Source organism: Drosophila pseudoobscura, chromosome X, assembly GCF_009870125.1.
Source record: "Drosophila pseudoobscura strain MV-25-SWS-2005 chromosome X, UCI_Dpse_MV25, whole genome shotgun sequence".
NCBI classification, from domain to species: Eukaryota; Metazoa; Arthropoda; class Insecta; order Diptera; family Drosophilidae; genus Drosophila; species Drosophila pseudoobscura.
In genome coordinates this window covers 29,686,946-29,700,404 of record NC_046683.1, presented here as the reverse complement: position 1 = coordinate 29,700,404, position 13,459 = coordinate 29,686,946, and positions in this window count along the sequence as shown.

Genomic DNA, 13,459 nt, shown 5'->3' with positions numbered 1-13,459 from the left:
ATCGATCCGTTAGAATCATGACACTCATGAGGACCAATCAGAGCTAGTCATAAAACCAAGGAGTATCACATTCCTAGCTCACTCATGTAATGCAAACCGATCGCCAGCAGCGAATGCCTTTGATCAAAAGCCGACGCATCGCAAACATCGGTCCAGGCACGTACGCCACCGACACGAAGATGCAGCCGAGGAAAGCTGCACCCGAAGCCAGAGTCGAGAGAAGGGCTCATGGAAACTAGCAAACAATAGAGAAGTCAGTTCCGTTTAAGATAAGCAGACGTAAAGTTAAGTCGGGGTGTTGAGAAATGAGCCTCGTAGTTTTATTATTCAATGTTCATGTATATTGCGATTGACCTATTTACACGCTCATGATTGTAGTACACCGCCTAAGTAACTATTTTCACGCGCATAGCTGTGTTGTTGTTTACTCGGGTCCAGAACATAGCTGTAATGTTCTCACACGCATGGTCAGACCCGCAGCTGCACACGCACACAGCGATGCGTTCCGTTGTTTTGCATTGAGACCGTCGCGTCGAGTCTTACCGCGTGATCTTTCAATTCCCTTTTGCTCGACTTCTTTTCGCGGAGTTGATGCAGTAGAAACTTCTAGACGAAGCCGCCCGCACGCTTACCTTGTACCGCAGTAGAAACTTCTAGACGAAGCCGCCCGCACGCATACTTTGTACCGCCGCAGAATCGAACCCCCCGCTGTTCTTGTAATATAATTGTACTATAACCACCAATATTAAATAATCAATAAAACTAAATAAGCTCAAGATATAAACGATTATACAGTCCACTAATTCATAACCATAGCAAATTTTGGTCGTTCGAGCCGTTAACCGCTGTTTGCCATGAAGGTCCTGGTGCATCGTCTAATTCAGCAACGTGGTGCCTGCAAATCCCAATTAACTCGCGTGGCTGCGGAAGCTCAAGAGTTTGTACAGACATGTACTTCTGTGCAAACATTAGAGCACAAGTTGGACCGACTTGTTGCAACTTTCAACCGCTTTATGGAGCTGTCTGAAGAGCTGGTCCAATATAATGATGAAGATGAATACGTGGATCAGGATTTGGACATCCCCGAATATGAGAAAAGGTTCTTTAGTGCGCATAGTATTTTCACTGAAGCCATACGTGACCGGAGCAGTCACGATAATGTGCACGACAACTCAAATCTACTGCTATCGAACACTGTGGAACGCTTGTTTGAGGGACAAACTCAACTTCTGGAGAGGATTCGAGACTCATCGGGAACCACAGAGCTGCAGTTCGAGAAAATACCCATTCCGACGTTTTCGGGCAGATACGAGGATTGGTGTCAGTTTAGTGACTTGTTCTTAGGCTCAGTCGACAAAAAGGGTAGTCTGTCCAAGTGCCAAAAGTTTCATTATTTGAAATCCTATCTGGATGGTGAAGCGTTGTTTCTGATAAAACATATTCCCGTATCGGATGCCAATTACCAGGACGCATGGGAGAGGCTCGAAAATCGCTATAACAAGAAGTCACTGATTACTCGTTCGTTCATTCAAAACTTTCTTTCGTTGCCAACCGCAAAGGGTTCAAACATCGCCGAGTTGCGTAAAATAGTCGACACCGCCGACGAAAGTATACGTGGTCTACATGCGCTGAGCTGCGACAGCCGCGATGTGTGGCTGATCCATATCTTGCTCTCAAAGCTAGACCCGGAATGCAAGGAAGCTTGGGACACCTCCCACCTCAGTGAATCGTGCAAGGAAAATGTGACCATAAATGACCTGTTTGGCTTTGTCTTCGCCCGTTGCGATGCACTTGAGTCTTGTCAAGATCCAAAGCTAATCCAGGATACACACACGTGCCAAATACGTCTGCTCGTGATTGTGTATATTGTCACGAGCAACACAGTCTTTATGCGTGCGCTCAATTCAAGGCTCTGAATGTTGTGGACCGCCGCAAGTTCGCAAGGGATGGTAATTTGTGCTTCAATTGTCTAAGCCGATCTCATCAAGTCAAGGAGTGTAATTCGACAAACACGTGCCGTCTGTGTAAGCTGAGGCACCACACTCTTGTTCATCCAGAGGACATACGCTCTGTCACGGCTTCCGCTGAGGTCAATACATCCGCTGACTCTCCCGTCCGCTCGTCCAGTTTCCCTGCTGATGCTGACCCTGCCGTGGTCAGCCATCACACATTGGAGAGGAAATTCGTGGCCAAGAGTCAGGCCATATTGCCAACGATTTTGGCCACTATAGTCGACTCCTGGGGCAACGAGACCACCTGCAGGATACTGTTGGATACTGGTTCAACTATAACGATGGTCGCCGAATCATTTATTCAACGAATTGGATTGCCGCGCACCCATGCTCGTATACCAGTGGTTGGTCTAGGCGCAAATCCTGCTGGGGTTACTAGAGGTCGCGCCACATTCACGCTGCTCTCCCGCACAAGCTCGGCCTCAGTGGTGGTAACAGGTCTGATTATGAACACTTTAACCTCCTCGATTCCAGCCCAGAGGATCGAGTCTAACACACCGATGTGGAAAAGAATTCGTGATCTACCCTTAGCGGACCCTACATTTGGTAAACCAGGCGAAATCGACGTGATTTTAGGAGCTGATCAGCTTTGGAACCTTTACACTGGACAACGCAAAGAGTTTGGTTCTGACTATCCTATTGCACTTCATACTAATTTTGGTTGGGTCATTACAGGCAGCTACCATCTCAGTAGTGATGCTCACAACCACGCACTAGTACATCACGTCCTATTTCCAGTACTTCGTGTTGGTCAGACTCCGAAATTGTACTACATTGGCTCTCATCACCCCCCCCACGGACTTGGAACACTTATGTTTGTAATCGCACTGCTGAGATTCTAGATGCTTGCCCACGTAGCTGCTGGCAACACATTCGCAGTGAGGACAATCCCGCGGACTGTGCATCACGCGGATTTCTACCAAAGGATCTGGTAGAACATAGACTGTGGCGGAATGGACCACCGTGGCTTTCCCAATCACATCGCACCTGGCCGCCTGCTAAGGCCAAGCTCGCACTGTCGACTGAGGACGCTGAGCGGATGAAAGTAAAGGTCAAGCCCCAAGTGAATATACACATTTCCAATGAAGAAAATGATCTTAACTGTATGATCAACAAAGCTTCCTCCTGGTCACGTCTCTCACGGACACTTAGCTATTGCTTTCGTTTCGTACATCGACTTCGTTGCAAGGACCGCCTGTCATCATTTTTATCGTCATGGGAGCTTCAATATGCCCGATTTAGGGTAATCAAACATGTCCAGATGGAGTTCTTCCAAGTGGAGTACAGACAGCTGAGCACTGGACAAGCCCTTTCTCAAAAATCCAAGTTGACTCACTACACTCCATTTGTTGACGACCGAGGGATTCTGCGCGTAGGAGGACGCATTGGAAATTCGATGACAACCTATGACGCAAAACATCCCATCCTTCTTCCAAAAGAATCACCAGTCGCTGTTTTAATAGCTAGACACCAGCACGTCACATCGTTACACGCTGGAGTCGAATTTATGTTTCACACATTGAGACAGAAGTATTAAATCCTGGGAGCCCGTAACATAGTCCGCAAAATTGTATTCAACTGCAAGATATGCTTCCTCCAGCGCAAAGGAACGAGTACACAGCTCATGGCTGATCTTCCCGCCGTTCGCGTTCAGCCCACCCGCTGCTTTCTACATTCTGGATTGGATTACGCTGGACCAGCTACCATCAAGACATCAGCAGGTCGGACGCCGAAGTTTGACAAAGCTTAGTTTGCCATCTTTGTTTGTCTGTCCACCAAAGCAATTCATCTCGAGCTCGTCAGTGATTTGACGACCCCTGCATTTATCGCCGCTTTCAAGCGGTTTTGGTCTCGACGTGGCCCTATATCCGACTTGTACTCGGACAATGGCACAACATTCCATGGAGCCAGAAAGGAACTAACGGAGATGCAACGGATAGCTGTATCTCAAAGTCAAGACGAGGAAGTTGCTAATTTTCTGACGAATCAGGACATCAACTGGCACTTTATTCCGCCGTCTGCCCCGCATTTTGGAGGTCTTTGGGAAGCAGGCGTACGATCTATCAAACTCCACCTTCGCCGAGTAATTGGTAGAAGTGCGTTAACCTTCGAGGAATATTCAACAATTTTAACTCAGATTGAAGGGTTACTCAACTCTCGCCCACTGTGCGCGCCCAGCGATCACAGCTTGGATCCCCTTACCCCCGCTCATTTTCTTACAGGTCAACCTCACATGTCGGTGCCGGAGTCGTCCTTGTTAGACGTCAACATTAACAGACTGCAGCGTTGGAGACAACTGCAAGCCAAGGTTCAAGGATTCTGGAAACGTTGGAATCTGGAATACTTTACTTGCTTGCAACCTCGCACGAAATGGCAGCAGGAGTCCAAAGACATAACCGTGGACACTCTTGTGGTACTGAAGGAGCCAAATCAACCGCCTAGCAAGTGGCTGCTTGGGCGAATCACCGAAGTTCATCCTGGCCAAGACGAGAGGGTTCGAGTGGTCACCGTCAAAACCGCCCGAGGAGTGTACAAGAGGCCTATTACCAAACTTGCTGTGCTTCCCTTGTTCTGAACAGTCGTTCAGGGTGGCCGGTATGGTGAGAAATGTGCCTCGTAGTTTTATTATTCAATGTTCATGTATATTGCGATTGACCTATTTACACGCCCATGATTGTAGTACACCGCCTAGGTAACTATTTTTACGCGCATAGCTGTGTTGTTGTTTACTCGGGTCCAGAACATAGCTGTAATGGTTTCACACGAATGGCTAGACCCGCAGCTGCACACGCACACAGCGATGCGTTCCGTTGTTTTGCATTGAGACCGTCGCGTCGAGTCTTACCGCGTGATCTTTCAATACCCTTTTGCTCGACTTCTTTTCGCGGAGTTGATGCAGTAGAAACTTCTAGACGAAGCCGCCCGCACGCTTACTTTGAACCGCAGTAGAAACTTCTAGACGAAGCCGCCCGCACGCTTACCTTGTACCGCAGTAGAAACTTCTAGACGAAGCCGCCCGCACGCTTACCTTGTACCGCAGTAAAAACTTCTAGACGAAGCCGCCCGCACTTTGTACCGCCGTAGAATAGAACCCCCCGCTGTTTTTGTAATATAATTTTACTATATTAATACCAATATTAAATAATCAATAAAACTAAATAAGCTCAAGATATAAACGATTATACAGTCCACTAATTCATAACCACGGGGAATTCAACCAATCTTGTGACATAAAGAAATTAAGTACTAAAAATAAAATCTTTTTTTATAACTATATATAGTTATATTATTCTATATTCTGGGCAAAATTTAACATTGTGTTTGATATTGTAAATTCATTTAATTGGATTGAACAGTTGTATATTTTTATAATGGTATTTCCTTCCGCTATGATTTCTTGGTTTACACAATTCTTTAGCGTTATTTTTGGAAGATTCCATGTGATTAGAATATTGGGTTCTATAAAGTTTATTTGAAAGTTTTGAAAAGTTTTTGAATATGAACATTTAGTGGGAGTTTGCATTAAAATTCCTTTCATACAATTATCATTGGTTTTTAATTTAGTTTCTTTAACAAATACTTCTTCATTTTGTATTTAGTACTTGTCGTATGTCATATTCGTTAACATGTTATTGAATTCGTCTGGATACGGAACGATTTTATAGATTGGTACTTTTTTAATGTCTTTGGGAATGTTAGAAATTATTAAAATTTCGTTAGTATCGGTTTTTAGCCATGTGGAGGTTTTTATATTTAGTATTTTCTCAGAATTTATTTGTTCCAGGTAGTCTTGTTTTAATAATTTTGGATTAAATATACCGAGTCTGGTTAATTGCATACCTAGTTCTATATCTTCGATATATTCAGTGAAATGTTGTAGATTGAATATCAAAATTTCTATTTGCTGATTCCATTAACTTCCTCGGTTGCTCTGGAATTATTATTATTATAATTATATTATATTTGCTTGTATTAGATTTCCTCTTTTTCTTGAATTTTGATTTATAATGAGTTATTTTCCTACCCGTATTCTTTTCTTCATAATGTTTTTCGTCTACCTGTCTAATTTCGCCCGTCCTTTTGAAAGGATTTGTTACCTTAGACTTAACTAGAGGTGATAGTTTATAGCGGGTATCTACTTCATACTCTATGCGGTTTTTATTTAATTGAGTGATTTTATTCACTTTATTTAGTTGCGTGTCATAATCAGGTGAGCCTGCATAAATGAATATATCAGCTGGTGTCCTATTTGTGGTATTATGTTTGGTTTTATGATTATAAGTATAAAGAATTAATTCAAACTTCGTGAATCTATCTTCTGGGTTATCCTCGCTAGATATTATTTGTAATTATACCCGATACTCAAAATGAGTATTGGGGTATATTAGATTTGTGGTAAAAGTGGATGTGTGTAACGTCCAGAAGGAATCGTTTCCGACCCCATAAAGTATATATATTCTTGATCAGCATCAATAGCCGAGTCGATTGAGCCATGTCTGTCTGTCCGTCTGTCCGTCCGTCCGTCTGTCCGTCTGTCCGTCCCCTTCAGCGCCTAATGCTCAAAGACTATAAGAGCTAGAGCAACGATGTTTTGGATCCAGACTTCTGTGATATGTCACTGCTCCAAAAATATTTCAAAACTTTGCCCCGCCCACTTCCGCCCCCACAAAGGGCGAAAATCTGTGGCATACACAATTTCGAGGATACGAGAAAACTAAAAACGCAGAATCGTAGAAGATGACTATATCTTCTAGAGTGCATCTGAACCAGATCGTATAATTATTACAGCCAGAATCACGAAAACAATTTCACTCTTTCTCGCTCTGTCTCACTCTAACACACAGGTTTCATGGTCGGTTTTGCCAATTGCAAAATATGAGTTCAAGGATCTCAGAACCTATAAAAGCCAGAGCAACCAAATTTGGTATCCACACTCCTGTGATATCGGACCTTGACCGTTTCCTGTCCAAATTTCGCCACACCCCCTTCCGCCCCCGCAAAGGACGAAAATCTGAGGCAACCACAAATCTCAGAGACTATTAAGGCTAGAGTAACCAAATTTGGTACACACACTCCTTTAAGATGTCACTATAAAACGTATATCTCAGAATTTCGCCCCACCCCCATCCGCCCCCACAAAGGACGAAAATCTGTTGCATCCACAATAAAAAACGCAGAATTATAGATAATGACCATATCTATTAGATTGCTGAATCTGGATCAGATCAGATCATTTTTATAGCCAAAAGGAACAAATCAATTTGCAGTGGCTACGCAGCGCCCGACGTCACGCTCAGACTGATTTTCTGTCTCTCTCGCACGCACTCTTTGTCGTGTCGTTAAATATTAGCGGCGTCTGCCGGAGGAGAGCCATACTGACTTAGTATCGGGTATAACCGTAGAGTTGCGGTGTCCGCAGCAACTCACAACGTTCCCCCTCGTTTTTCATTTACTGTTTTATGAAATCTTTCTACGTCAGATATTCCATTTTTGCTGGAAGTGATCTCTATTTTGACGTTTTCCGCATTCAGCCATGCTTGCAATGCTGTGCACATAAAAGCTGAATCTTTATCGGCTTTGATTTCAATTGGTTTGCCCATCTCGTTAAAAACTTTCATGATGGCTCTTTTTGCTTCTAACCAGTCACTTTTTACTTCTACAAGAGTGGCAAACTTCGAGTATACGTCAATACATTATAGGAACTGTTGGTTACCAACCATATGGAAATCTATGACGTATTTCTCTCTGATCTTCAGAATTTCCGGTGTATTCAGTATTTCTTTAATATGGTTTCTTTAAATTCAGAGTAATTTTGAATATTTATAAGTTTGGTGCTTGATTTAATAGCTTTGGTTATATTGTTAGAATTAATGATTTCTAAATAGGCCTTTTGGAATGGAGGAACATCTATTTCGTTATGGAAATATAATGCATTCTTTTTGGTGCACAGATATTCCCTTATTATATCCTTCGCTAAGGTGTTAGTCATTTGCTTATATGTGACCTTGATGATTAGCTTGTGGAAATAGCGATTTGTTTCTACGTTATCTTCATTGGCTCTTATTAACTCAATTAGCCGATTGTAATAGTTAATTGGTCTTTCCGTGATGGCAATGTGCTTTAGATTGTCTTCCTGTGCGCTATGTACAGTTGCACCAACGCTTTTGGAAGCTTCTCCAAGGAGATTTTCATTAATCTTTACCCTTGATAAGGCATCCGCTACATGATTTTCTTTGCCTGGTAGATATTTCATTTTAAAATCAAACTCATTCAGTTTTAATTTCCACCTTTGTAATTTCATATTTGGCTCCTTGAGGTTGTTCAACCAAATCAAGCGTTTATGATCGCTTTGTATCTCGAATGTTCTACCGAACAGGTATGAACGGAAATACTTGGTTGCCTATACGATCGGTAATAATTCCTTTTCGATGGCTGAATAGTTTATTTCATGTTCATTTAGGGTTCTGCTAGCGTAGCAGATCGGTTTGTGTTCTTGTGACAAAACCGCTCCCAATGCTATGTTACTAGCGTCGGTTGTTACCGTGAACATTTTGTCAAAGTCTGGGAAGGCAAGGATAGGGTCTGAGGTGATGAGTACTTTTAGTCTCTCAAATGCCTCGACGTACTTTTCTTCCTTGGGGTCTATGACAGCTCCTTTCTTTAGTTTGAGTGTCATGGGTTTTGCTATGTTTGCAAAATTAGGAATGAATTTCCTGTAGAACCCGCACAGACCTAAGAATGACTTTATTTGTTTAGTCGTTTCTGGTATTGGAAATTTGACAATGGCAGAGATTTTGCCTGGATTTGGTACTATTCCTTCAGTAGTGACTACATGACCTAGGAATTCAGTTTCCTTTTTCATGAATTCACATTTATCCATTTGTAGCTTCAAGTTGGCGTCTCTCAACTTTCCAAATACTCTCCTTAGTGACAGCAAGTGTTCTTCCAATGAAGTGGAAAATATAATGATGTCATCTAAGTATACAAATCAATCTTTGAAGATTAACTCTTCTAGCAGATTGTTCATACATCTTTGGAAGGTGGCTGGGGCAGTGGTTAGCCCAAAGGGCATACGAGTGAACTCGTAATGTCCATGCTTAGTGGAGAACGCAGTTTTGGCGATTGAGCTAGGTTCCATGGGTATTTGATGGAAACCTTTTGCTAAATCGATTGTCGTAAAATACTGACATTTACCTAGTTTGTCTAGGATTTCATCCATTCGTGTAGTTGGGAATTTGTCCTTAACTGTTATTTCATTTAGACTTCTATAGTCTACTACCATTCGTTTTATTTGCTTTCCTGAAGCATCTATCTTCTTCGGAATCATAGATATGGGCGAGCAGTAAGGAGAATTCGACTTTCGAATTATTCCCTGCCTGATCATATCTTTGATTTGTTGGTTTACCTCCTGATCATGTATCTGGGCATATTTGTATGGTCGTCTGTAGACCGGGTCTTCATGTTGAGTTTTGATCTCGTGCTTGAGTGTACTTGTGAAACTCAAATTGTCACCTTCTCTGTACTGCACATCCTTAAACTCATATAAGACCTTCTTTAACTCTTCCCTCTCTTCGTCGTTTAAGTCTTAATTTATTACATTCCCTTAATTCACTGTCTAGAGCGGAAGCGAAGTATTGATCTCCCTCTGGAGATGGGTCAAGGCACTTAGGTGCGATCTTCTCTTCTTTTGTAGACGGATCAGTGCACTTCTGTGCGGTCTTGCCGGCTTCAATAGCTTCTCCACTCTGAATGATTGGGTACGACCTAGCTCCTAGTGTTACAGTGTCATTTCTGTAATCGATGACGGCTTTACTTGCCATCAAGTATTATCTTCCTAATAAAACAGCATAATTTTCGGAAAAGTTATGTATGTAGAACTTTTGTTCGGACGGACATGTTTTGTTCGCATTCCTCATTATACTCTTAGTTAAACGGACAGGTCCATTGATGGTATGGACCGTAAGGTTATCGTCTTTTATCTCGGAATCTGTATAATTTTCTTTCATGATGTTGATCGATGATCCCGAGTCAGCGATACACCTTAATATTCTTTTATTAATGGTAATGTTTATATAGGGTCCTCCTCGGTTTCTTCCGAGGCGGCTTGATGAAAATTTACGTCCATCGTCGTTTGGCCACTCTGGCTCTCCCTCCCTCTTTTAGTGGGTTGGTTGGGTCCACTCCCACTAGCTTGGTTTTGAGATATTTGCTGATTGAATGGATTCTGAGCCCTACCTTGATTCAAGGAATTTTTGAACTCATTGTATAATCCAGGATTTTGGGAATTTTGATTTTGATTTGTTCGATTAGTCTGACCTGTTCCAGATGAACTCTGAGTTTGATTGTGATAGTTAGTAGTATTATAATTTGGATAATAGTTTCCAACATTCTTTCGATTTGATTGAGACGATTTCGATTGATCTTTATTTGTATCTGAATCTGTTGTACTAGCTTCGTACAATCCTTCTTCTTGTGCTGCCTTCTTAAGATTAGACAATGTGGTAATATCTTTTCTTGCTAAGGTCATGAACATTCTGTCAGGAAGTTTTCGAGTAATGACATCTTTAATTGTGTTGTTCAAAGCGTTTTTATAAATGACATTATTTTCTGGTATGTTTTCTAAGTTTAGCTTATTGTTTATCAATAATGCTTTTATATCTAATTCTTCTATAAACTTACGAAGACTGCCGTTGAATCTGGTGGTGTATAGTTGTCGTAAGAGTTCTTCATATGGTGTGTGATTTTTGAACTCGTTGATCAGCGCCGTCTTCAGTTCGAGCCACGTGTTGGGTTGTATCATTTGCGATATGCATTGTGCCTCTCCTGACAGTTGGATCTCGGTCGCACCAAATTGGATCCTTTGTTGGCGAAGATCTTCAGTTGGATATAATCCGCATACATATTCGATTCGTTTGATAAATGAGCTTAGCTGTCCAGATGAACCGTCATAGGCAGGTATTTGTCGGATCGACAGCAGTGCCTGGTTCAAGTGGATTTCGCTCAATGATAGTGGTGGTAACGCCATGTTGTTGGTGTTGATTGGGTTTTGTTTTGTTTTGTTTTCAGTAGTTTTGAACTTTATTTTGGTTCACTTGTACGTTTTTATACCCGATACTCAAAATGAGTATTGGGGTATATTAGATTTGTGGTGAAAGTGGATGTGTGTAACGTCCAGAAGGAATCGTTTCCGACCCCGTAAAGTATATTCTTGATCAGCATCAATAGCCGAGTCGATTGAGCCATGTCTGTCTGTCCGTCTGTCCGTCCGTCCGTCTGTCCGTCTGTCCGTCCCCTTCAGCGCCTAATGCTCAAAGACTATAAGAGCTAGAGCAACGATGTTTTGGATCCAGACTTCTGTGATATGTCACTGCTCCAAAAATATTTCAAAACTTTGCCCCGCCCACTTCCGCCCCCACAAAGGGCGAAAATCTGTGGCATACACAATTTCGAGGATACGAGAAAACTAAAAACGCAGAATCGTAGAAGATGACTATATCTTCTAGAGTGCATCTGAACCAGATCGTATAATTATTACAGCCAGAATCACGAAAACAATTTCACTCTTTCTCGCTCTGTCTCACTCTAACACACAGGTTTCATGGTCGGTTTTGCCAATTGCAAAATATGAGTTCAAGGATCTCAGAACCTATAAAAGCCAGAGCAACCAAATTTGGTATCCACACTCCTGTGATATCGGACCTTGACCGTTTCCTGTCCAAATTTCGCCACACCCCCTTCCGCCCCCGCAAAGGACGAAAATCTGAGGCAACCACAAATCTCAGAGACTATTAAGGCTAGAGTAACCAAATTTGGTACACACACTCCTTTAAGATGTCACTATAAAACGTATATCTCAGAATTTCGCCCCACCCCCATCCGCCCCCACAAAGGACGAAAATCTGTTGCATCCACAATATGCAGATTTGAGAAAACTAAAAACGCAGAATTATAGATAATGACCATATCTATTAGATTGCTGAATCTGGATCAGATCAGATCATTTTTATAGCCAAAAGGAACAAATCAATTTGCAGTGACTACAGACTGATTTTTTGTCTCTCTCGCACACACTCTTTGTCGTGCCGCTTAATATTAGCGCCATCTGCCGGAGGAGAGCCATACTGACTTAGTATCGGGTATAACTGTAGAGTTGCGGTGTCCGCAGCAACTCACAACGTTCCCCCTCGTTTGATTTTGTATTTAGTGTTTCACTGTTCTTGGTGGATCACTATCTCCGCTTACTTCAGCTCACTTAATTTTAGTTTTGCAAATCGTATGTGCTCGTAACACATAGGTTCTTTGGCGGATTTCACAATTTTATTAACGATTCCGGGATTACGTGATCACAGTAATTAGAAATTACGCAAGCTGACCATTACCGAAATATAGGAGTTAATTTTAAACGAAATCCTACCGACTGCGCCAGTTAAATATCCGCAACTCGATTTTAAGTTTTTTAAAAAATACTTTTATTTTACAACTTAAATATCTTTATGTCACAAGATTTAAATGAATTCCCCGACTTGACTTTGGGTCTGCTTGTCTCAAACGGAAATGATCTCTTTGCTGCTGGCTAGTTTCCATGAGCCCTTCTCTTGGAACTCCCGACTCTGGCTTCGGGCGCTTTCCTCGGCTGCATCTTCGTGTCGGTGGCGTACGTGCCTGGATCGATATTTGGGGATGCGTCGGCTTTGATGAAAGGCATCCACTGCTGGCGATCGGTGTTGCATTACATGACGGAGCTAGGAATGTGATACTCCTTGGTTTTATGTCTAGCTTTGATTGGTCCTCATGAGTGGCGTGATTCTAAAGAATCGATTTCTCGAGAGTGGCGTGATTCTAATGTTTGTGAAACAATGTGGTCCATTGTTTATATTATGGGGGCCCTAGCTTGGAGTATGGGAAGAAACAGTTATTGATTCTTGAGTGGCGTCCTGTTACTTGTGTGGATGGGGTGGATGAATTGTACATAAACATAATGTGTATGGGATGTGGGGAATTATGGATATGTCACTATATATATATGTCAACGGCTGTGGATACGTATTAAACGTTGGCTCTAGCTGTACCTATCCAAAAAACTCATCAAGCCGTGCACAATCGACAGGTGCACGCAAACCGAACAGTTCGAAAGCAACGAACACCATTTAATGGGCGTTCCAACAGTTCCATTACTCCCTGATTTACAAAAACTCCCAGACATTCCTTCACACACTTGTATTTTATCCCCAAGTAGGGAAAGAATGGAATTCTATCTCGAAAGCGATTGTCCAGTATCGGCAAACTGTCAAAAACGCGCGCTCTAACGTATAGGTGTCAGTCGTTAATACTTCTAAGGACTGGCGACTCTATGCGGAACTCATGGATATAATCCGCATACATATTCGATTCGTTTGATAAATGAGCTTAGCTGTCCAGATGAACCGTCATAGGCAGGTATTTGTCGG